The following is a 26,852-nucleotide window of genomic DNA, read 5'->3' as shown; positions in this document are numbered from 1 at the left end:
ATCAAATTTACAGCAGGTTTTTGCAGAAAATAATATTAAGATTTACATTGAAATGCAAAAAACAGCCAACTAAAAAAACTAGAATATTCAAAATTGTTTCGAAAAGGAAGAACATCATTAGAGGAATAACAGTATCAGATTTCAAAACTTATTCTAAAGCTTCGGTAGTCAAAACATAGTAATAGCTTAATAATATTTATATAAATCAGTGGAACAGAAGTGATTGCAGAAAATAGAGCCAAGTACATATGATCAGTTTATTTTCGGTGCAGCCACAAAGATAATTCGATGAGGGAAAGTTGTTTCAAAAAATAGCACAGAACACCTGGATATCTATTCGAAAATTATGAACCTCAACACTTACCTCACATCATACACAAAAAAACTCAAAATAGGTAACGGACCTAAATGAAAAGCTAAAACTACAAATTTTACAAGAAAATATAAGAGAAAATTTTTAAAACCTTGGGATAGGCAAAAAAAGATTTCAAAGGTAGGCAAAAAAGAGCACAAAATCTAATTTAAAAAGATAAACCAGAACTTCATCAAATTAACTTCCTCTCTTAAAGACATCATTAACAAAATGAAGAGGCAACCCAAGACTAGGAAAAATATTCATAATGTATTTATCTGAGAAATAATTGGTATCTAAGCTATATTAAGAAATCTTACAACCCAACATTAAGGAAACAAACCAACAAAAAACAAGCAAAACTTTCAAAAGTTCTTTTCCAAAGAAGATATAAAATGACCAATCAGCACATGATAAAATGACTGATAACCACATCATTACTTATCAGGGAAATGCTAATTAAACCACAGTGAGATAACACTACAAATAATCCCAATGACTAAAAATCCCAAGTGTTGGTTAGCATGTAGAACAACTGATCTTTCTTTGATTGCTAATGGAAGTATAAAGTGGTATAGTCACTTTTAGAAATGGTAAAGTTAAACAGACACTTAGCATATTCACTGTTATTTGCCTTGTACCAAAAGTATAATTCTTAAAGATGTGAGATAGTGGTTTGAGAATAAACAAAAATTGGCTGGGTATGGTGGCTCATGCTTGTAATCCCAGCACTTTGGGATGCCGAGGTGGGTGGATGATGAGGTCAGGAGAACATCTTGGCCAGCATGATGAAACCTCCTCTCTACTAAAAATACAAAAATTAGCTGGGCATGTTGGCGGGCGCCTGTAATGCCAGCTACTCAGGAGGCTGAGGCAGGAGAATCACTTGAACCCAGGAAGCGGAAGTTGCAGTGAGCCAAGATCGTGCCACTGCATTCCAGCCTGGTGACAGAGCAAGATTCTATCTCAAAAAAAAAAAAAAAAAAGTCAGAGATTTCAGTAATAAACATGGAAGATAGGAGACTCTAGGAATGGATATACCTAGTGTAGTATAAATGTGACCTTTAAGATCAGTAAATAAAAAAGGGACTCATCAATAAATGTTGAAAGCCTTGACTATCCAATTGGAAAAAATTAAAATTAGACTTGTGCCTGACACCATTTAAAATATATTCTTCATGTTTTGAAAATAATTAGTGCCTAGGAGTATGGGAAAGTTTTCTTTTACAAAATCATTATACAAAAATTTCATAAACATATTGAAATTTTAAGCACATAAATTTTTTTAGCTAAGTTGCCCAGGCTAGAGTGCAGTGGCTATTCACAGGCATGATTGTAGCACCCAATAGCCTCAAACTCCTGCCCTCAAGTCATCCTTCTGCCTCCCCAGTAGTTGAGACTACAGGTATGTTACAGGTATGTGCCGCCTCACACAGCCCAACCACATAAAGAATTTAAGTGAACAGTAAAGTACCTCATTCTTTATGTTAATAGACAAGGACAGGCAATTCTTCATAAAGATAACATACACTTAGCCTATGACAGCAATTCAACTCTTAGGTATTTACCCAAGAGAAATCAAAGCATATGTCTGCAAAAACGCCAATACAAGTATATTCTTAGTAGCTTAATTCAAAATTTCCAAAACCTGGAAACAAATGTTCACCAACGTGAGAATGAGAAAACTGTGGTAATTTCCTGATTACTCTGAACATAAAATGAAGACTGACAAGCATAATAGTATAAATGAAGTTAAAAACATTATGTTAAATGGAGGCAGCTTCTATTGAAAACAGAACGGCAGATCCTGAAAAAATTGAAAATACAATTACCATATGATCCAGTAATTCCACTTCGGGGTGTGTGTTCAAAAGAATTGAAAGCAAGGTCTTGAAGAGATATTTGTACTCCTATGTTCATAATAGCATTATTCACAGTAGCCAAAATTGGAAGAAACCCAAGTGTACAAAGGAAGAAAATTCTGACATATTCTACAACACAAATAAATCTTAAGGACACTATGGTAAGTTAAATAAGCCAGTCACAAAAAGGCAAACACTGGGCCAGGTGTGGTGGCTCACGCCTGTAATCCCAGCACTTTGGGGGGCCGAGGTGGGTGGATCACAAGGTCAGGAGATCGAGACAATCCTGGCTAACATGGGGAAACCCCATCTCTATTAAAAATACAAAAAATTAGCCAGGCGTGGCGGAATGTGCCTGTAGTCCCAGATACTCAGGAGGCTGAGGCAGGAAGATGGCGTGCATGAGCCCTGGAGGCGGAGCTTGCAGTGAGCCAAGATGGAACCACTGCACTCCAGCCTGGGTGACAGAGCGAGACTCCATTTCAAAAGAAAAAAAAAAAGTCAAATACTGTATGATTCCATTTATGTGACTCAGAAGTCAAATGCATAGAGACACAAAGTATAGTGGTTGCCAATGGCTGGGAGCAGGGGAAAATTGAGGGTTGCTGTTGAATGGGATAGAGTTTTAGTTTTGCAAGATAAAATGGGTTTTGGAGATTGGTTGTACAACAATGTAAATGTACTTAACACTACTAAGCTATACACTTAAAAATGTTGAAGATGGTTCCATATGAACTTTAAAGTAGTTTTTCCAATTCTGTGAAGAAAGTCATTGGTAGCTTGATGGGGATGGCATTGAATCTGTAAATTACCTTGGGAAGGATGGCCATTTTCATGATATTGATTCTTCCTACCTATGAGCATGGAATGTTCTTCCATTTGTTTGTATCCTCTTTTATTTCCTTGAGCAGTGGTTTGTAGTTCTCCTTGAAGAGGTCTTTCACATCCCTTGTAAGTTGGATTCCTAGGTATTTTATTCTCTTTGAAGCAATTGTGAATGGGAGTTCACTCATGATTTGGCTCTCTGTTTGTCTGTTATTGATGTATAAGAATGCTTGTGATTTTTGCACATTGATTTTGTATCCTGAGACTTTGCTGAAGTTGCTTATCAGCTTAAGGAGATTTTGGGCTGAGACAATGGGGTTTTCTAGATATACTATCATGTCATCTGCAAACAAGGACAATTTGACTTCCTCTTTTCCTAATTGAATACCCTTTATTTCCTTCTCCTGCCTAATTGCCCCGGCCAGAACTTCCAACACTATGTTGAATAGAAGTGGTGAGAGAGGGCATCCCTGTCTTGTGCCAGTTTTCAAAGGGAATGCTTCCAGTTTTTGCCCATTCAGTACGATATTGGCTGTGGGTTTGTCATAAATAGCTCTTATTATTTTGAGATACGTCCCATCAATTCCTAATTTATTGAGAGTTTTTAGCATGAAGGGTTGTTGAATTTTGTCAAAGGCCTTTTCTGCATCTATTGAGATAATCATGTGGTTTTTGTCTTTGGTTCTGTTTATATGCTGGATTACATTTATTGATTTGCGTATATTGAACCAGCCTTGCATCCCAGGGATGAAGCCCACTTGATCATGGTGGATAAGCTTTTTGATGTGCTGCTGGATTCTGTTTGCCAGTATCTTATTGAGGATTTTTGCATCAATGTTCATCAAGGATATTGGTCTAAAATTCTCTTTTTTTGTTGTGTCTCTGCCAGGCTTTGGTATCAGGATGATGCTGGCCTCATAAAATGAGTTAGGGAGGATTCCCTCTTTTTCTATTGATTGGAATAGTTTCAGAAGGAATGGTACCAGTTCCTCCTTGTACCTCTGGTAGAATTCGGCTGTGAACCCATCTGGTCCTGGACTTTTTTTGGTTGGTAAGCTATTGATTATTGCCACAATTTCAGCTCCTGTTATTGGTCTATTCAGAGATTCAACTTCTTCCGGGTTCGCCAAGTCAATCCTAAGCCAAAAGAACAAAGCTGGAGGCATCACACTACCTGACTTCAAACTATACTACAAGGCTACAGTAACCAAAACAGCATGGTACTGGTACCAAAACAGAGATATACATCAATGGAACAGAACAGAGCCGTCAGAAATAATGCCACATATCTACAAGTATCTGATCTTTGACAAACCTGACAAAAACAAGAAATGGGGAAAGGATTCCCTATTTAATAAATGGTGCTGGGAAAACTGGCTAGCCATATGTAGAAAGCTGAAACTGGATCCCTTCCTTACACCTTATACAAAAATCAATTCAAGATGGATTAAAGACTTAAATGTTAGACCTAAAACCATAAAAACCCTAGAAGAAAACCTAGGCATTACCATTCAGGACATAGGCATGGGCAAGGACTTCATGTCTAAAACACCAAAAGCAATGGCAACAAAAGCCAAAATTGACAAATGGGATCTAATTAAACTAAAGAGTTTCTGCACAGCAAAGGAAACTACCATCAGAGTGAACAGGCAACCTACAAAATGGGAGAACATTTTCGCAACCAACTCATCTGACAAAGGGCTAATATCCAGAATCTACAATGAACTCCAACAAATTTACAAGAAAAAAACAAACAACCCCATCAAAAAGTGGGCGAAGGACATGAACAGACACTTCTCAAAAGAAGACATTTATGCAGCCAAAAAACACATGAAAAAATGCTCACCATCACTGGCCATCAGAGAAATGCAAATCAAAACCACAATGAGATACCATCTCACACCAGTTAGAATGGCAATCATTAAAAAGTCAGGAAACAACAGGTGCTGGAGAGGATGTGGAGAAATAGGAACACTTTTACACTGTTGGTGGGACTGTAAACTAGTTCAACCCTTGTGGAAGTCAGTGTGGCGATTCCTCAGGGATCTAGAATTAGAAATTCCATTCGACCCAGCCATCCCATTACTGGGTATATACCCAAGGGACTATAAATCATGCTGCTATAAAGACACATGCACACGTATGTTTATTGCCGCATTATTCACAATAGCAAAGACTTGGAACCAACCCAAATGTCCAACAATGATAGACTGGATTAAGAAAATGTGGCACATATACACCATGGAATGCTATGCAGCCATAAAAAATGATGAGTTCACGTCCTTTGTAGGGACATGGATGAAACTGGAAATCATCATTCTCAGTAAACTATCGCAAGAACAAAAAACCAAACACCGCATATTCTCACTCATAGGTGGGAATTGAACAATGAGAACACATGGACACAGGAAGGGGAACATCACACTTCGGGGACTGTTGTGGGGTGGGGGGAGGGGGGAGGGATAGCATTGGGAGATATACCTAATGCTAGATGACAAGTTGGTGGGTGTAGCGCACCAGCATGGCACATGTATACATATGTAACTTACCTGCACATTGCGCACATGTACCATAAAACCTAAAGTATAATAATGATAATAATAATAATAATAAAAGAAAAAATAAAAAAATAAAAAAATAAAAACATTTTTTTTCAGTGTAAAAAAAAAAAAATGTTGAAGATGGTAAATTTCATGTTATGTATATTTCACCAGTAAAAAATTGTAAAAAGCTGAAAGCATTCCAGGCAGCTCTAGTTTGCATCTAAGATTAAGAGACATTTATTTCCATCAAAAACCAAGGATCTGAAAGTAACCAATTTATGAGCTCACAAGTTAGCCTGACAGTCTCACAGATGCTGGCACAAGACGAGAGACTCCTGGCTCTGAGACAAAGGACTTTATTTAGTCACAACCACAGCAGTAGCCAGAGTGTCATTCTTTGCAATGACTTTTGGCATTCTAATCCCATAGAGTGACATGGAAAGCCAGGTGCTGCAGGCCTTGCAGGCTACATTGTAGGAATAGAACCCTAAGCTTAGGAAACCTGAATCTTTTATGATAGCCCATGGGAACAAAACCACTGCCCTTCACCCTAGAGGGAGACACTGTCTTCACTAGAGTGGGCCATAAACAAATCTACTGCTCTAGAGGGAGACACTATATTTTTGTTCCCTAACATGCACCTTTGAAAAGGCAGTGGGGAACAAAAGTGACCAGTGTCTCCACTCAAAGCCATGCAGAAAAAGAGAAGTAGACACCTAAGTAACCATAGTGTCTGCAGAAAAATAAAAGAAAATAATAAGGGAAGTAGATACAGAGAATGAGTGGGGAATGAGGAATAATAACTAATGCTACATTCTAATTCAAAGCCAGTTGACTTCAGAAGAAAAAGGCCAATTCTGGGGTTACATCTCCTCTGTTAGTGGTATGCTAATAAATGTTTAATAAATGGCTCTCCAGAAAGAAAAGTATGTACATTATAGAAGTTTACTATAAATTTTACTAACATAGAATGTTTTTGGAACAAAATTTATAAACAATAGAAAATATGCAACACTCTTTATTATAAATTACTAATTTAGAAAACCATGTTGAATGAAAAAAAGCCAAATACAAGAGTATATTACAGTATGACTTAATTTATATAAAGTTCAAGAACAGACAAATCCAACATATGGTGATAGAAACCAAAACAGTGATTATATCCTTTTTTGGAAAGAAATGAAGGGAAAGGGGCACAAGGGAACTTTTTGGGGTAAAGAAAATGTTTAACATGTTGAATGTGCATTATTAACAAGGATATGTACATTTTTAAAACAAATGTAGTTAAAATCTGCACTTTATGTAAATTATACCTGAACAAAATGGGTTAAAAAAATGACAAGACAGATCAGACACCTTTGGTAGCTGTTACTATGTGTTTCTATGGGCAGTCTAGTGGAGGCACAGCCACTGATCCCAGTCTTCCAGCTGCATGTTATTTGTATTTATTACCTGCAATTTTATGAAGAACTAGTGTTAAGTAGCCAGTGAACCCAGCATCAGTTATTAAAATGACTATTATTTCTCCAACATATTCAAGGCTGATAAACTGACTTACTGTATACATGTGGATCTGTTTTTGGACTCCCTATTCTTTTCCATTGATCTATTTTTTTCTCTCCTGAGCTAATACTACACTGTATTAATTACAGAAAATTTATAATAAATGTTGATCTCTTGTAGTGTAAGTCCACCAATGTTGCTCTTCATCAAATTTTATCATCACACATAAGGGACTTCTTTTTTTTTTTTTGAGACAGAGTCTCTCCCTGTCGCCTGGGCTGGAGTGCAGTGGTGCGATCTTGGCTCATTGCAACCTCCACCTCCTGGGCTCAAGCCTCAGCCTCCTGAGTAGCTGGGATTACAGGTGCCTGCCACTATGACCAGCTAATTTTTTGTATTTTTAGTAGAGACGGGGTTTCACTATGTTGGCCAGGCTGGTCTTAAACTCCTGATCTCTTGATTCACCCACCTCGGCCTCCCAAAGTGCTGGGATTAGGACGAAGTTTTATAGGGAAAACACATAAGCTAAGGATCTGGAAGAGAACGCACAGGACCACAATTTCTCTCACCACTTGAAGAATCACCAGGGCCTGGGTGAAGGAGGAGATAGACCACACCTCACCCCTATGCTTTTATCCTTCTTAAAGAGCAATTGTGAAGGCATCTATGTTGGTGGGGGAACAAATTGACTATGAAGGTAATCTGGACTACTTAATTAAGGCAGAAAATCTGGCTTTAGTTGTCAGATCAAATGACTAACTGATCCAACATATTGACTAAAACAGACAATCTGGCTTTAGTTGTCAGAGCTTCACAGAAGTTGCATGAGAAAGCCAGGTTCTAACACCTCCCATCAGAAAGAGAAAGCCGCTGGGAAGTTGAGCTCATGTAAAGCCCTTCCCACTGAAGAATGTGGGAGTCGGAGGCTCCAGATAGCTCCTCACCTACGCATCCCAAAGGGAACTCCCAGAATTACCTTTGGACAATTCTGGTCTTTGCACACAATTGTTATTGTGAATGAAACATTTTGGCTGCATTTTATAAAAGACACTTACATAGTGATGCTATGAATTTTCATGTGCCAATTTCGTGTGAAACCAATTTTTTGACCTGATAATTTTAAAACAGACTTCAACTGGTCAAATTTTACAGGTGAATTTGAATTTTATGAGTAAATAACATTATTCTCTAACATAAAAATAGTTCCTTCGTTTTCCTTCCAATGATTATGTCTCAACATTTTTTATCTCGTCTTAATCCCACCGCATGAATCTAGGCCAGTGTTGTGACTTGCTTTAATCATTAGAATGTGGTGGAAGTATCATTGGGCCTGTTCTCTGATGAGGCCTTAAGAGATCACAGTTTTTGCTCTTGAAACCCTGGCACTATGGGACCAACCCTAGATTGGTCTTCTGGAGGATGAGAGACCATGATGACAGAGAGAACTTCATTGTCTCATCTACGACCATCATAAAACAGCCAGGCCCAGATGAGCCATCAGCTGAATTCAGATGCATGCACAAAGCCCAGTTAAGGTAATCTAGCATGTCCCACAACAGAACTGCTCAGCTAAGGCCAACTGAACTTGCCAGCTCACACATCATGAGCTAAATAAATTTGTATTTAGAGCTACTCAGTTCTTGTGTGTGTTATGAGGCAGAAGCTGATAAGCATATTTAGGATAAATTATACATGAGCAGAGTCTGTTATGCTTTTATCAAACCATTGGATTTGACATGCTCATATTTATTTAGGATCTCTGCATCTACATTTGTAAATGAGATTGGCTCCCACTGATTGGGTGCTAGACTAATTTCTGCTTTTTCCATGCTACTTTGTTACAAGAGGAAAAGCAAACAATGTTATGAAGTAGGGAGACAATCCTGTTAGCATCATATATTTAAAAACCTTAATGTGATATGCAAGGGCTGCTCCTGACCAAACTGGAGTATTGCCTGGGACACCTCCACCAAGGCTGAGGGCTGAGTCTGTCATGAGGGAATGTAGCACCCATTGTAAACCCCAAAAGCTTCCTGGGATAATGTGTATCCCAGATTTTTTCTCTAACCTACTGTTTGCGTAGGAAGACTGGAGTATGTAGTGGACATGGACAATAATATGTGGACATGTTTATAGATCTAGATCATTGTTGATAGAGTCATGTTATTCCATTATATGGGATGCCTTAATTTACTTAATCTCTTACACATGAAGCTTCAGGTTGTTTACGGTCTTCTCATTGCAAAATTCTTAGAATATATTTCTTTCTGAACCCATATTTTTCCACTCATGTAATTACATCCTAAAAATACATTCTGAGAAGGAGGATCATTGGCTCAAAGACAATGCAAATTGTACATCTGATATATATAGACAAGATCCTCTCCAGCAACTTTGTACCCGTTTTTTTTCCCCACCAACTTATGTAAGAACACTCATTTCCTCATTTCTACTGACATAGAATTTTTAAAATACTTCACTCTTATCCACCTGATCAGTAAGAAAATGACACTTCAGGGACGGTTTTATTTGCACTTGACTGGCTATTCTATTTACAAACTATAACTGGCAGGAAAATGTAATGAAGGAAAAACTAGGAATAAACCATGATCCAAATGAAGAAACCTATAAGTCAATTAAAACAAAAAAGGACATTGTTTTTGAAGAAAAAATAAAAGACATTGTGGGCTGAGTACAGTGGCCCACACTTGTAATCCCTGCACTTTGGGAAGCTGAGTTAGGAGGATCACTTGAAACCAGAATGAGACTAACCTGGGAAATAAAGCAAGACCCCATCTCTACAAGTAAATTTTTTAAAGAAAACATTAGCTGAACATGGTGGTATATGCCTGTAGTCCCAGCTACTCAGGAGGCTGAGGGAGGAGGATCACTTGAGCCCAGGAGTTCAAGGCTTCAGCAGTGAGCCATGATCAGGCCACTGCACTCCAGCCACCTGGGTGACAGAGCAATACCCTGTTTCCAAAAAAAAAAAAAAAAAAAAAAGAGCAAAGAGATCGCCTCTCGAATTCATCTGTTATCCCCAATTAAATGACAATTTTGGGAGGAAGCTGACAGAAAGAGCACCCTTTAAAAACCCATTATTATACAAGTCTGCTGAGAAGAAGACTGCATCAGTCTGAAATGAACACTGTTGGTTTTTTACATGTTATTGCTCACTTTAGTAAATGTTAGCTTTATTCAATTAATTTTATTAAGACTAACCACAGAACACCTATTCTAGTTAATTTTTAATCGCATTTAATGTGTGCGCTGACAAATTTATTCAGCTCCCACACTACAGAGTTTCTCTATTGTATGAGATTTCTTACGTCTGTGGGTTGTACTTTTCAGTAAAGTTTTACCACAGCTATATCATCTTGAACATTTCTTTTTGGTGTACACACCAAAGAATGAAGGTTATCACTGGAGAAGTCCCATCCATACCATTTTAGATGGTTGCACTGCCACATCAAGCCTTAAAGACTTAAAAGCTTTGAACTCTGAATTACAATGTTGCTTCCGTATGTGGACTCCAATGACAATGAAACATATTGCTATAAAATCCCTCCATGCTAGTCAGGATGGCCTAGGCAATGCTGCAGTAAAAATTAAACCACTAAAAATCTCAGTAGTGAGACACAATGAATTTTTATTTCTTACTCTAAAAAGAAATCCAACACAGATCAGATAGCGACCTTCTATCGACACAGTCTGGTATAAGCAGCCTCCAAGGTCACCTTGGCAGGGATAGAGAAGCCTGAGGATGTTTATAAAGGCTAGACCTGAAAGTGGCTTGTATCACTTTTGCTCACACTCCATTGGCTAGAACTCAAACATGGGCACACTCAACTGCAAGAGTTACTGAGGAATAGAGTCTTCTTATTTGCAAGGAAATGGAACCAGTGTGATTAATACAGCACTGCCTTTGCCGCATCCTTCAAATGTCACTTCTGCAGAGCTTCTTGCCTGTGCAAAAAATCTCATAGAAAACCTGAGTACTAATATTCTTTCATAGTAAGAGCATTGGTTTCATTTCTGAGCACACTTTTGAATGTTCTTCATACAGAGAATATTTTTCCGTTGGGGACTAAAAAAAATCTAGGGACTTTGGCTAAACTGAAGACCTTACCATAATCATCCCAATTAGAATTTTTTTCCTGGATACACCCTTTAATGGAAATTTGACCTCTAACTACAAACACTACCACAAACCACCCATTTGTCAAGAGTAACCTACTTTGCCATTGTAGCATACAGAAGTTCTTGAAATCCACAATACTTGCCTGGCACACCCCAGTGCAGCGGGCTGACATTGTCGATGGCATTGTCCCTGTCTTTTGCTCCCCCAGCCCTCCCACAGGCTGAGTAAGCTTCTATTATCTGGAATACAGTGTGGCTTCTGTTTTCCTAATTTAACCCTGACTTACTACGTTTATAATGTTTCTCTCTGCTCATGTAGTCTTTGGTGAGTCAGAAGGTCTTTGCCATGCTCACAATGTGTGTACTGTGTCTCACATATATGCACTCTCTGTTGTGCAAGGAGGTGTGAATTACGACTGAAGCCCTTACCACATGCCTTACACTTATAGGGTCTCTGTCCTGTGTGGACTCTGAGATGAACATGAAGATCTGAATTCCGGCTGAAGCCTTTACCACACTCATCACATTTATATAGTTTCTCTCTGGTGTGATCACTCTGATGGAAGTGAAAATATGAACAGTAACTAAAGCACTTTCCACACACTTCACATTTATATGGTTTTTCTCCAATGTGAACTCTCTGATGAGTGTGAAGTACAGAGCTATAAGCAAAATCCTTTCCACACACATTGCATTTGTATGGTTTCTCCCCTGTGTGGACTCTCTGGTGAATGTGAAGCTGTGTACTTTGGCTGAAGCCCTTTCCACACTCACCACACTTATAAGGTTTCACCCCTGTGTGAAACCTCCAGTGGACTTGAAGAACGGAGCTTGAACTAAAACACTTGCCACACTCACTGGATTTGTAGGGCTTCTCTCCAGTGTGGACTCTCTGATGCATAAGAAGGTTGGAGTACTGTTCAAAGCCCTTCCCACACTCTTCACCAATTGTAGGGCTTTTTCCCTGTGTGTACTCCCTGATGAATACAAAGAAGTGACCTAAATCCAAACGCTTTCCCACATAAGTCGCATTTGTAGGGCATCTCCCCTTTGTGGACTCGATGATGGTTGTGAAGGGAGGAGTTGCACCTGAAGCCCTTGCCACATTCTTTACATTTGTAGGGATTGTCTCCTGAGGGGACTTTCTGACATCTGGGAAAGTCTGAGCTCTGTTAGCAGCCTGTAGGCCATTCATGGAATTCATAGGGAGTCTCTTCTGAGTGGCTTTTACAATGAATGATAAGATATTGGCTCCGACTTAAGTTCTTTCCATACTGGTCACATTTATAAGATTTTTCTCCTAGGTGAGTGCTGTGATGGACACGAGGATCTGTATCATCTGCAAAGGCCACCCCACAGTTATTACATGTGAAAGGCTGTGGTAAAGCATGGGCCGCATCATGTTGTTCAACTGTTGATTTCATACTCAAGTTTTTCCCACAGTTGGGGTGTCTACCAGGGTCCTCTCCTTTACATTCTTGGGACTCATGATGATCACGTGAGGTCCAATTGAGGCTGTCATCATGCCAAGCACGTCTGTACAATTTCTTTTCCACGTAAATTCCTTTATATCTTCCCTGAGATTTCTGGGGCTCGGTCATTATGTTGGCTTTCTTCCAAGATTCTGGGGTAAGAACCTGTGTCAGGCTTTGCCATGCTGTAATATCTCGATTTTTGATAATGGCATTTACTCCATAGTTTTTGTTTTCAGAAATCTGAAGAGACATGCCTGCCCACTCTTCACAGAGGTAAACATCTTCTAAATGTGGGGAACACTGTTCTTGAAGGTTCATGATATAATCCTGACTCACACTTAAATCCCGGATCCTTTGTTTCCAAATCTGCCAGCAATGAAGCACTTCTTGAGAAAGGCAATTTAACCCCTTTTCCTGAAGATTCAAAATGTTTTTTTAATCCCGTCTCCCATGAGAAGAAAGAGAATTTGTGAATCACCTGTCCAGAGGTTTTGAGAAAATGAAATATTATGATGGGGTGGGAAGTTGTCCCTGGCTCCCATTGACATGTGAAACAGTTAGAGCAACAATAATTCTAACCTGTGAGCTTCCAATTAGAAATCAAGTATTGTAGGGAAATTAAGAGAAATCTTGGCCAGGTGCAGTGGCTTATGCTTGTCATAGCAACACTTTCAGAGGCTGAGGTGGGAGGGTCACTCAAGTTCAGGAGGTTAAGACCAGGCTGGGCAGTACGGTGAGATCGCATCTCTACAAAAAAATTAAAAATTGTCTCGGTTTTGCCTATGATCCCAGCTACTTGGAAATCTGAGGTTGGAAGATTGCTTAATCCTGTGATGCAGAGGCTGCAGTGATCCAAGATTGTGCCACCTTATTCCAGCCTGGGTGAAACGGCAAGACCTTTCAACCCCCACACAGCAAAAAAGAATAAAAGACAATCTTAGGAAAAATTTATGAAGGAAGAAATTCACCTCCCCGCTATAAGAGTAGTCAATAAAAAGACTTTAATAATCTTGCTACAAAAAGCATGGGAAAGGCTCCGATTTTATGTAGTATATGTGTGTATAGAAATAATACATATTGATGGAGTGTTTTTCATATGTTGGGCAGAGTAAGGGACACAAAGGGTCACAAGAGGTTTCAGAAACAAACAGGTTCTATCTCCTGATGGCTTCCCTTCCTTCACATCACTGTCATATGGAGGACTATCATGTATGTTTGTGTACAAATTGCACAACTCTACATGGTGAGCCTTAAGGGGAAGGGGATAAAAAGGCAATGGGGATTGAAATAGGGATAAACACTGTGAAACATGGTCCTGGCATTGTGCGGGGATGCATATGTAAACCTCTGAGACAAGCTCTAAGAGACAGTCTTTTTATGTTCCCCGAGGTTCTTTGTCTTCATGAAAAGATAGAGACCACTCAGATCCTATATTCCATTTCCTTAAGTTCTGACCTTTTAAGTTATTGCAGAATCTCAAACAGCCATGACTATGAGAATGGGGAACAGATACTGTGGATTGTCAATGGCCTGGCACCCAGGGAAGCAAGATTGTGGTATATAACAAACCGGGGGCTGAGGCAGAAGAGGATGATCATATTTTTGGGACCCTACGATGGGTTTCAAAATGGCATGAATATCATGATCAAGTCCCACTGGATACTGCTTCTGGTTTAAGGTCCTTTCTGGGTTGTTTGATTGAAAGTGACTTTAGTTTATAAGATAGTATCAGGGAAAGGGAGACCATGAGCAGCCCCAAGTGGGCTTTAAGCAGTGGTTTCCCAATTGTTCTGATTGTAACCCCCAATAAAATCAGCACTGTGATTCAGTAGGAATAGGCACGAACATCAACACACACTGCTCACTAAAACAGAAGTTTTATCAGCTGATACTTACATAAAATGTGCAATGAACTTTGATAAATTCTTTTGTTTTCTGTTCTATTAATCTATTTTGCTTTTTAAAAATTGCTAGTTATGACACAGTAATTTGATTTCAGGACTCACCAAGAGGGTTTTATCCTGCAGCCTGAGAAACAACTGCAGGGATATGCAGATTTATGTAGAAGGTCCTGTGTTTACAGATTACGCTTTGGTTTCACGAGGTTATTTATTAAAAACACAGGACCTAGGGCAAGATTAGGAGGGCTCAAATCCTAGTTCTTCTTATAAGCTGTGTGATTATGGGCAAGTTATTAATTCTGTGACTCAGTTGTTTCATCCATTGATATGGTTTGGCTGTGTCCCCACCCAAATCTCTTCTTGAATTGTAACTCCCATAATTCCCAGCTGTCATGTCCCATAATTCCCACATGTCACAGCCCCCACACAGAGTCCCTACCAGGGCACTACCTAGTGGAGCTGTGAGATGAGGGCCACTGTCCTTCAGACAACAGAATGCTAGATCCGACAGCTTGCACCGTGTGCCTGGAAAAGCCACAAACACTCAACACCAGCCCACAAAAGCAGCCGGAAGGGAGACTATACTCTGCAGAGCCACAGGGATGGAGCTGCCCAAGACCATGGAAACCCATCTCTTACATCAGCGTGACCAGGATGCAAGACATGGAGTCAAAGGAGATCACTATCGAGCTTTAAGATTTGACTGCCCCGTTGGATTTCAGACTTGCATGGGGCCTGTAGCCCCTTTGTTTTGGCCAAGTTCTCCCATTTGGAACAGCTGCATTTACACAATGCCTGTACCTGCACTGTATCTAGGAAGTAAATACATTGTTTTTTTATTTTACAGGCTCATAGATGGAAGAGACTTGGCTTGTCTCAGATGAGACACTGGACTGTGGACTTTTGAGTTAATGCTGAAATGAGTTAAGACTTTGTGGGACTGTTGGGAGGCACGATTGGTTTGAAATGTAAGGACATAAGATTTGGGAGGGTCTGGGGTGGGATAATATGGTTTGGCTGTGTCCCCACTCAAATCTCATCTTGAATTGTAACTCCCACAATTCCCATGTGTCATGGGAGGAACCCGGTAGGGGGCGATTGAATTATGGGGGTGGGTCTTTCCTGTGTTATTCTCATGATAGTGAATGAGTCTCATGAGATCTGATGGTTTTTAAAAGGGAGATTCTGAATGGGCGCAGTGGCTCACACCTGTAATCCCAGCACTTTGGGAGGCCAAAGTGGGTTGATCAGGAGGTCAAGAGATTGAGACAATCCTAGCCAACATGGTGAAACCCCGTCTCTACTAAAAAATACAAAAATTAGCTGGGCATGGTGGCGCATGCCTGTATTCCCAGATACTGGGTTGGTTAAGGCAGGAGAATTGCCTGAACTTGGTAGTTGGAGGTTGCAGTGAGCCAAGATAGCACCACTGTACTGCAGCCTGGCTACAGAGCCAGACTCAAAAAAAAAAGGGGGGGGGGTAGTTTCCCTGCACAAACTCTCTTCTCTTGTCTACCACCATGTGAGACGTGCCTTTCACCTTGCACCATGACTATGAGGCCTCCCCAGGGATGTGGAACTGTAAGTCCAATACATCTCTATCTATTGTAAATTGCCCAGTCTCGTGTATGTCTTTATCAGCAGTGTGAAAACAGAGTAATACGTCCATAAAAGGGGGATAATAACAGTAACTATCTGTATTAGTCCATTCTCATGTTGCTAATAAAGACATACCCAAGACTGGGTAATATATAAAGGAAAGAGGTTTAATTGACTCATAGTTCCATGTGGCTGTGGAGGCCTCACAATCATGGCAGAAGGTGAAGGAAGAGCAAAGGGACATCCTACATGGCGGCAGGCAAACAGAAAGCCTGTGCAGGGGAACACCAATTTATAAAACCATCAAATCCCATGAGACGTAGTCACTCTCATAAGAACAGCACGAGAAAGACCCCTGCCCCATGATTCAGTTACCTCCCACCAGGCCCCTCCTACAACATGTGGGAATTATGGGAGCTACAATTCAAGATGAGACTTGGGTAGGGATATAGCCAAACCATATCTCTATCTCATAAACTAAACTTAGGTAACACATAACTGTATATGAACCTCTGAGAAATGAAAACGAGGTTAGATATTTATCAAAAAGTAATCAAATAAGCCAACACTTAGATTACACTTACTACGTACAAGTAAGTGTTGGCTATTGTAACTGCCAACCAAACCAAAGTTCTCCCTTTGTTCATTTAACACTGGTTTATCCAAAACATTGGATAAACATGGATTTTTCTGCAGAAGCAACCCATAGATCAAGGCTCTTGGTGATGTGTGAATTTTATAAGTCTCATTCTGAGAAATACAAGGAAAGAATGAGAGCCTACATGTGTGATTAGGGGAGGGAGTGATTACTAACTGCATTGAATGCCCACAGGCCAGGGGTATGAGATTTGGGGAGAGCTCCCTCACAAATCCATCACAAGGGGCCAGATCCTCACACTGATCTGTAAAAACTCATTAACTGCAGGGTTCTAACCTGCACATGCATCTCTTAGGAGTTTTCTTTCCAGTGGTCAAAGTTTCTGTTTGTGATCTAACTGGAGTTTTCTATCTGGTATGAAACGACGATTTCAGGACACAGGTCCAGTGGTCTGATGCTCAGTTACTCACCCACTGAGATGAGGTTCCTGAAGTTTTCCAGCATCGCATCTTGGTACAGGTTTATCTGGGTTTTATCCAATAGAGCAAGCTCTTCCTTGGTGAAGACAACAGCCATGTCCTTGAATGTCACCCTTTCCTAAAACATCAACCACATGCCACATCAATCATCCACGCAAATGACTGGTCCTAGTCTGTTTGGGCTGCCTTAATAAAATACCACAGTCTGATTAGGTTAAACAAAATAAACTATCTTCTTACTGTTCTGGAGTTTGGAAAGTCTAAGATCAAGTACCACCAAGATAGGTTTCATTCAGGTTTCTTCTCTTGGCTTGTAGACAGTTGTCCTCTCACTGTGTCCTTACATGGCAGAGGGAGAACGAGAGCAAGCTCTGTTGAGGATCTCTCACTAGGATATTAATCCTATTGGATCAGGGATTCCCAAAGGACAATATTAATCAAATTATTAAATACAGCCCAGGAAATAGGCACAGATAAATCTATATTAAGGTGTTGTGCGATACACAAGTCTAGTACTGTTCCATGATTTCATTTCTCATCACACACCAAGATTTGGTATTTTCACTTTTTCATGGCAGATTAATCTATTTTTATCATGTTAAAAGGAACTAAGAAGACAGGGTAACTAAAATCCTGGCTCCTAGATTCAAAAAACACAATAGAGAAAAGGGAGATTATTAGGATAAGTAAGAACACTTGGATATCAACTCGGTATTAAAAAATAGTGGTATCAATGTGAAATTTCTTGAGTATGTTAGCAGTAATGTGGAAATGTAGGAAAATGCTCTTACTCTTAGGAGATACAAGCTGAAATATTTAGGGATGAATTATAATAATGCCTGCAATTTATCCCCAACTGGCTCATCAAAATACAATATAGATATGTGTGTATATACGTATATTATGCATATGTTTGTGGGTGATTGTCAACAATTGGTGAATCTAGGTGAATATTACACATTATGCTATTCTTTCATTTTCCTGATAAATTGAAATTTCTCAAAATAAAAGGATGTGGGGAGTAATCTGATATTAATAACCATCTCCTAATCAAGAAACCAATTTTTACATAAAATATTTCTATCGCTGCATATATCACACTGCTCAGAGTTAAGTATTTACAGATATGTTCTCTCAATAGACTCTGCATCTCTAAATAATGCAGAGCTTTCAAACGAAAGTTGCAAGTGGTTACAAAGGATGTCACAAAGAATATGTTCCTAACAATTGTCCAATTACCCAAATCTGACAGTGATTAAAAACAAAATCTAGGGGAGTCAGCACGGTTGTCCTAATAGCATCACTCTCTCAGTAACACTACTGTATACCTTCTTCTGTGGGAGGCAACAAAATCGAATTTGAGTTAATCATTCAGGAAATACAGATACCCTGAAGTCTACTTGGGGTGTTCAAATGTAGGGAGAAGGGGTTAGGGATAGAGGTTCACCCAGCCTACGCCCCATTCTCCCTTCTCTGCCTCAACTATAGAGCCTGGGAAAACAAAACACTCATTTCTCCACCACCCTTGTAGCTGGATTGATGCCTTGTAGGAAGCCTAGGCAGCGATTGTCACAGGATGCAGATACAAGGAGAGCCCCAAAATATTAAGAAACCAAATTTATCAACGAATAAACACTTGCAAAAATCTATAAATCTTTTCCTGTCTTAAGTATTCTTGTATAACCATCTATGAAGTATTCTTGTAAAACCTTGAACCTGAATCTATTCAAGCATCTGGTGCTTCCACTTACAAGAAATACTGTGGATAGATAACACATTGAAAGATAAGAAAAGGAAGCAAACAAATGCATTCCAAACATAGGAAAGAACACAGGACACCAAACTTGGTTTCTACAACAAGTCAATAGCAGGAGAGAATAAAGTAGAGGGGCAAATTTCTCTAGATTAAAAGAGATTATGAGACACAACAGCCAACTATATGATAGTATAGACCTTGGTAAGATCCCATTTGAACAAACCAACTGTTAAAAATTTTTTGAGATAATCAGGGAAATTTGGTTATTGTCTGGGTATTAGATAATCCCAAATAATTATTGATTATCTCATTAGTCAATTTTTAAGAAATACATACTAAAATACATAGAGGATGTGGTAAATTAGATTGCTGTTTAGAAATATCCTCTTCCATGCTCACTAATCCCACTAAAGGACCAGAGTGTGTTTTCTTACCCCTTTAGTTTTGACTTGGCAATGTAACTTACTCTGGCTATCAAAATGAAGCAGAAGTGAGAATGTGCCAGTTCTAACCTGGGCCTTGACAGATCTCACGTGTTCACTTGCTCTCTTGTCCCTCCGTCTTCACTATGAGGGCACACCCAAGCTAACCAAAACCAGCAGAGTGCTACCAAATATTCATGGCATCGGCTTTAGTTCTAGGCCATAACCATTGACGACACTGTTATAGGAGGCTGGAAAAATGGTGACCTGGATGTACTGGTGAACATTTGGTAAACTGTTGCTCTAATTTAGAAGATAGAAAATGTACCTAATGAATCCTGGACTTGGGCAAGATGGTTTCCAGGCAGAAGGATAAAAGTGTGAGCTCATTCATTTTAGTTGCATATATAATAAAGTACTATACAAAAGTGATGTGCTCAGAGAAAAACCAATACAGTGTAAAATAACATGCCTCTTAAAAATACTCTGGGAAAGAAAAAAATGAAAAAGAGATTAAGCAAATCTCTTTGGCAAAAAGTTAACCATTGAAACTGCATGATGGGTACTGCAAGTGGAGATTCATAATACCATTTGTTCTTTTTGTGTACTTTCATAATTAATTTTTTATGATTGAAAGAAAATCCTTCCTCCACACTGTGATGGTGTTTTTAATGTGACAACTTGGCTAAGCTACAGTCCTCAGTTATTGAATCAAACACTAATCAAGGTATTGCTATAAAGATAAATTGTAGATGTGATTAAAGTCCATCATCAGTTTACTTTAAGGGAGATTATTCTAACTAATCTGAGTATGTCTGATTCAAAAAACTGAAGGTCTTATGAGCAGAGCTGAGGCTTCCCTGAGAGGTGGAGAAATTCCACCCATAGACAGCGGCTTCAGTCTGTGTCTAAGAGTTCTGGCCATCCTTCCTGAGGGACTGCCATGTGGATTTTGGACTTGCCTAGTTAGCCTCCATAATCATGTAAGTCAATTCCTTAAGATAAATCTCTTAATATATATCTCTTACTGGTTCTGCCTTGCTGGTTGAAATCTGACTAATACATACCCATTCAAATCTTGTCACTTATCGAACGAGACCAGTGACATTTAGAGTATAGTCAATGTATATGCTGCCCATGCACTTGGATGCTGCGGCAACACCAAATTGCTATAAAAGTTTCTGAACTTACTCTTGATTCTTTTTCCCTCATGGGGCAGTGATAAGCAGTTCATGGACTGGTACTGGTACATGAACCACACTTAGAGTAGCACCAAAGTAGACATCTTGAAATCTGTGAGTTTGTTTCTTCACTTCTATAAAGGGAGTCAAACCATCTGCCTCACAAAGTCATTATGAGCAAGATGAAGTACCTAATACATAGTAGTCATTCAAAAAATGCTGACCTCCTTTCAGAAAGCAGAAGTGTCTGGTTCCTCAGAATGAACAGTATATTTAAAGAGAAAGAAACCTTTCACTTACCTGGAACTTAATCATACCGTCTTCCTTTTGGAAAGGGCAGGATTCTGGAAAAGCAGAACTGCAAAGAAGAAAGAATCCATGAGATCATGGATTCAACAAGTTATAAATGAACATTGGTTCCTTCCTTATCTGAACAAATTTCTCACAATTTTTTCTCTCCCTAGATATCATCTCTTCTCTTTCTGAACAGACTGAACTCCCACCTCCTCAAGACTTCCCTAGATTTGTCCACAGTCCCTCAATCTCAGACCACTGTGTAACTCCTATCTCTCTCCTCAAGCTTTTGGGTCAAAACCTGCACATTCTTTTCCTTTTCTCAGACTTGTGAATGAACTGACATAATCTACATCTGAATTATGCTGGAAAAAAGGATCCAGAATTGCTGAATAAGGGATCAATCTCAGGGCTAGGCACAGTGGCTCACGCCTGTAATCCCCAGCAATTTGGGAACCCGAGATGGGTGGATCATTTGAGGCCAGGAGTTCGAAACCAGCCTGGCCAACATGGTGAAACCCCGTCTCTACTAAAAATACAAAATTAGCTGGGCTCGGTGTTTGGCACCTGTAATCCCAGCTACTCAGGAGGCTGAGGCAGGACAATCACTTGAACCTGGGAGGCAGAAGCTGCAGTGAGCTGTGCTTGCACCACTGCACTCCAGCCTGGGCAAAAGAGACAGACATTGTCTCAAAAAAAAAAAAAGAAAAAAAAAAGAGAGCAATCTTAGGATGACAGGGGTCTTCTGCTGTTTCCACTTTCACATGCAAGACTTGATCTTGTATGGCCAGGCATGTGGTCTAAAGAACTTGCGATTAGCCAAGATATACAAATTAAATTCCAATTTTTATTATTATGCTAATCAATAATACAAATTTTTAAACATATACACCTTGACTCTTGGCTTCCTAAACTATCTCTCCAGCACCCATTCTATCCCTTGCTTTTGCAAATATTGATGACACACCTATGACATATAAGACACATCCTCTGCTCTGGAAATGCTCATCGTATACTGAACTATACATGCTCTCAGACTGCACGTAGCAAAGTAGATAGACAGACCTTCTAAGCTTGCCACTTCATATACACTAAAGCCCCTTCCTGTTCTGCTTATATCAGTGGATTCCCTTGCCAATTAGCTTCCAGTTGAGTTTAGCCAATGGGGAAAGCCAGCAAGAGATCCAGGGAAGGGACAAGAGTGAAGTCAGAATATTTATTCCCCCAAGTTTTTCCCTACAGGTTGCTGTGGAATGGCTATGTTCCATATCCATTGACCAAAGGTCATGGCCACCATCAGGCAGCTGTCATCCAATAAATATTTCTTCAGGTTTTTGCGACTGCTTCCTCCCTTAGCCCTTCAGTCCAAAAGGCAGTAAGTTACCCTGCTATCACCAGCTCTGAAATATTGCCATATCCTTTGTTGATTACCACAGCCTGCCTAAAACTTTATAGATTGTCCCTTTATTAAGCTCTTCTCAAATTACCCCATTTGAGTGTTCTGTTTATTTTTTATTGGGATTCCATCAGATAAACCCTGTAAACACAATTGCCTTTCACCTTTGTGGAGAAACTTACTGTATAAAATTGGCACTTTAAGCACTGTGGAAACTCCAAAGATTAAAAAATAAAAGCCAAAAACCAGGTTCCTGCCTTCTAAGATAGTGCTTCTCACACTATCTGTGATAAAGGACTAGTTTTTTTATTATTATTACTGTTACTTTCAGTCTGTCACAGACTGATATTTTGGTAAGATACACTAAAAAGAAATTACTGGAAAAAGGAAATTAAGAAGGTATGCAAATTAAAGCCCAATTGTTATTATTATGTTAATCAATAAGACAAAATTTTAAACATCTACAATCAAGTTCTCAAATTATCTGGTCACAGACTAATATCATTTATTGGCACTGGTCTGTTGGCTACCCTTTGAATTGCAGCTCACAGGGTTATAGAATGAGGTTAATAGAATACGAAATGTCTTTATGGTAAATCCTTGGACTCTTTTTCTCTCCTTTACTACCTTTAAGAGACATCATTAATCACTTCTTATTTTGGGCTCCAACAAAGGCCAAAATAAGGAATGTTCAAGTCATTAATACAGCATGAATTAAATCATTTTGCAATAGTTAAGACCTACCAAGGAACACTCCTCCTTTCCCCTGTCAAAAAACTACAAATCCTAAAAAAAAAAAAAAAAAAAAAACAACAAGCTGTAGTCTTTTATCCACTGTACTTGCTAAGGATCTTATCATTTAACAAGCACTCAATCAATGTTTCTTAATATTAACAAACGCACAAATAGAATTGGCTTGGATATTATATATTAGATACACGTGCAAAGACATAAACTAACCCTCTACTTCCAGTACCTGTTCTCACTTAAGAGCCAATAATGGGACAGGTTTATTTTCAAGCACACATCTCCACACATGCAGTCACACATATATGGTTGAGGGTTTGGTTTCCTGAATTTCTGGCTTCAGACACTCCCTGCCTGTGTGAACTATGGGCCGTGGCAGGAACCAGATGGCACATTCAAATTTGAGGGGAGTTTAATAAACAGACGGCTTACAATGGTGTTGGCTGGGGGTAAGGAAATCAGAGTGGATAAGGCTCTATCCTGGGAAGTGACAGGGACGTGCCATTATACTACCTGGGCCTTAAGAGGTAAGGGGAGGGAGCAGTCTCTGGAGCCTGGAACTGAGAGGACTGTGTGGCCAGGACCACCAAAACCATGACCTGTTGTTTAGAAGGGCAGCTAATCTGTGACAATCCTGCAGAGAGAGAACTCGGGGACAAGATCCTCCAACTCACACTTCTTCCTCTCTCCAAACTTTCCTGTTGAGACTTCCCATTGGCCAAAGACAAGCAAGGCCAGAAGGCAATGGTGGCCTTTCAGGGCAGACAGCAGGGTGGAAAAGGTGGGGAGCCAAAGGCATGGGACACATGGCACTTCAGGACTCTTGTTTTTTTCCCTATCTGCCAAAGTCCACACAGCTCTCTCACACAAATGCCTTTCTCATCCCTCAACCTGACAACTACTCTGATCTGAGGAATACATCACGAATGAGACCAGACGCCCATATCAACCTCTTCAGCGAATGAAGACCTAGAGGAAAAGTGCAGCTGAATTTGGAACTGCAATTGTTCAGAAACACGATCAGAAATGTAATAAAAGCTGCTATTACACGTAAAATAATTAACACTAAATCTCTAACTTTATCAAATATACAGAAAGGATTCAAATTTCAAATTCGTTGAGTGTAATTTAACACTTACATTTGCTCATGTGCTTTATAATACTCAAATTCTGTACTCCCTGGCTCACAGCATGTGAGGTGAGAATGGAGTTAATAATTTGGGGAAGTTCTTTTCTTTTCTTTTCTTTTTTTTTTTTTTGAGACAGAGTCTCACTCTGTTGCCCAGGCTGGAGTGCAGTGGCGCGATCTCAGCTCACTGCAAGCTCCGCCTCCCGGGTTCACACCATTCTCCAACCTCAGCCTCCGGAGTAGCTGGGACTACAGGCGCCTGCCACCACGCCCGGCAAATTTTTTGTAAATTTTTTTTTTTTTAGTAGAGACAGGGTTTCACCGTGTTAGCCAGGATGGTCTCGATCTCTTGACCTCGTGATCCACCCAAAGTGCTGGGATTACAGGAGGGAGGCACCGCGCCAGGCCTGGGACCGTTCTTTTCAAAATGTATGCGGTGATATTAAACTCCTGAGTTATTACAGTCTGAGTTGTTTCCTTATTGCCAGAAGCCGGAACCTCTGCCCTGAAGTCATAAATGCCCCAATGGAGTCAGAGCTGCTAAAATCCAGAGTTCAGACCCAAGACAACTCCCCATCCAAGAACCTAGGGGTGCTGAGCCAGAATCGCCCGCGCCAAACTGAGCGAGAATAGCCCAAGCCATCATCTATCTCCAGAGAAAAGCTGCTTAAGCAAATCCCTCATCCCATTCAGGGAGGCACAGCCCCAGCCATTACTCCCAAACTCTGAGCCAGCGCCCCTCTGCCCTCATCCAGAGATGCACATTCCAAGACTGGACCCTAAGCCTCGAACCAAGGTGGCACAGCGCAAGTCGCTGTCACGAAACGTGAAGATGCACGTTTTGTCAAACCCAGGGCTGCTCCCCAAACCGAGCCCACGCGCTTCCCATCCCACCCCGGGTAGGTAGGGGCCGCTGAACTTCCCTAGCCTACCCCACCCACGAGGCCTTATCATTGGTCACCAGTCCCCTCTTCCACTCCTCCTACTTCAGTCCACAGGGACGGGTCACAGCTGCACATCCTGCAGCCCTATTCCTGGCTACGCTTCCGAGAGGGGCGCGGTCCACGCGGGACTCACCCCAGCATCCCAAACAATGTCGCCCTCAGCTAGCGTCTGGTACCACGGCGCATGCGCAAGGAGGCCTATGGACTACAATCCCCAGAAAGCCCCGCGCGCAGCAGTGGACATTCGCAAGGCTACCAGGGTGAAGGTAGCCTTTGACTTCCGTGCGCTTGGAAGTCCTTTGACTTCCGTGCATTCGTCTAAAACAATGACAATCGTAATAACGATAAAATATTGAAATGTTAAATAAATCACTATCAACGATGAAAAGAAAAAGTTTCAGTATTTTACCACTTGGAAATGAGCACTTTACCATTTTAGTGAAGACTTTTATGGGTTCTTATTTTATAGGCATGTCTTTTAATGTTAAAACCACGAAACTTTTCAATTAAAATTCACTTAAATATTTCCATCCCCGCCCCCTATCATGTTTTGTTTCTGTTGATGAAGACTGCATAATCTACACTTGCAATATAACATACCCTGTAATTTGTTTCCTAGTCTCAGAAGAAGCAGAATGAATTAACCACCATTGTCTGAATCCTTAATAGGGGAATTACAGGAGCACTAGTTACAACATAACAAGAAAACGCGGGAAGTTTTCAGATTCTTTCTGAAAATTTCCCCTTATTGGGACTTAGGCTTTATTTTACTTTATGTTATTGCATTTAAGATTTAAGATCATTAAAAAGTCAGGAAACAACAGGTGCTGGAGAGGATATGGAGAAATAGGAACACTTTTACACTGTTGGTGGGACTGTAAACTAGTTCAACCATTGTGGAAGTCAGTGTGGCGATTCCTCAGGGATCTAGAAGTAGAAATACCATTTGACCCAGCAATTCCATTACTGGGTATATACCCAAAGGATTATAAATCATGCTGCTATAAAGACACATGCACACGTATGTTCACTGCGGCAGTATTCACAATGGCAAAGACTTGGAACCAACCCAAATGTCCAACAAAGATAGACTGGATTAAGAAAATGTGGCACATATGCACCATGGAATACTATGCAGCCATAATAAATGATGAGTTCATGTCCCTTTTTAGGGGCATGGATGAAGCTGTAAACCATCATTCTCAGCAAACTATAGCAAGGACAAAAAACCAAACACCACATGTTCTCACTCATAGGTGGGAATTGAACAATGAGAACACATGGACACAGGAAGGGGAACATAACACAGCGGGGTCTATTGTGGGGTGGGGAGAAGGGGAAGGGATAGCATTAGGAGATATACTTAATGCTAAATGCGTGCAGCACACCAACATGGCACATGTATACATATGTGACAAACCTGCACGTTGCGCACATGTTCCCTACAACTTAAAGTATAATAGTAATAAAATTTTAAAAATTTAAGATTTCTATTAAAGAAAATTTTGGGTACCCTAATGGGGTAAGAAAATTGAATAAGAATTCCATTAGAGACCCACAGTTTTAGCCTGGAGGAAAGCCTTGATAATGGGTGAGAACAATCTCTGTCCTAGAAATGGTCGCCTGGTTCTGCTGGCGGAGGCTCTGCTTAGAATATCTGGCTGGCATTCCGTTTTCCACTCATCCTCAAGCTGTAGGGGTCGTGA

General features: G+C 40.1%; 1 protein-coding gene and 1 pseudogene across 1 annotated transcript in view; both read right to left on the bottom strand.

Annotated features, from left to right (window-relative positions):
• LOC129053719 (protein FRG1-like) overlaps positions 1-26,852 on the bottom strand; it is a 444,214-nt gene that overhangs the window by 330,140 nt on the left and 87,222 nt on the right. The gene's annotated exons all lie outside the window — the stretch shown is intronic.
• Positions 11,127-21,013, bottom strand: LOC134761178 (zinc finger protein 285-like; annotated as a pseudogene).

This window comes from Pongo abelii, chromosome 23 (genome assembly GCF_028885655.2).
Source record: "Pongo abelii isolate AG06213 chromosome 23, NHGRI_mPonAbe1-v2.0_pri, whole genome shotgun sequence".
In the NCBI taxonomy this organism is placed as follows: domain Eukaryota; kingdom Metazoa; phylum Chordata; class Mammalia; order Primates; family Hominidae; genus Pongo; species Pongo abelii.
Note: the sequence above shows the minus strand (reverse complement) of the source record. Positions and strands in the feature narration are given on the sequence as shown.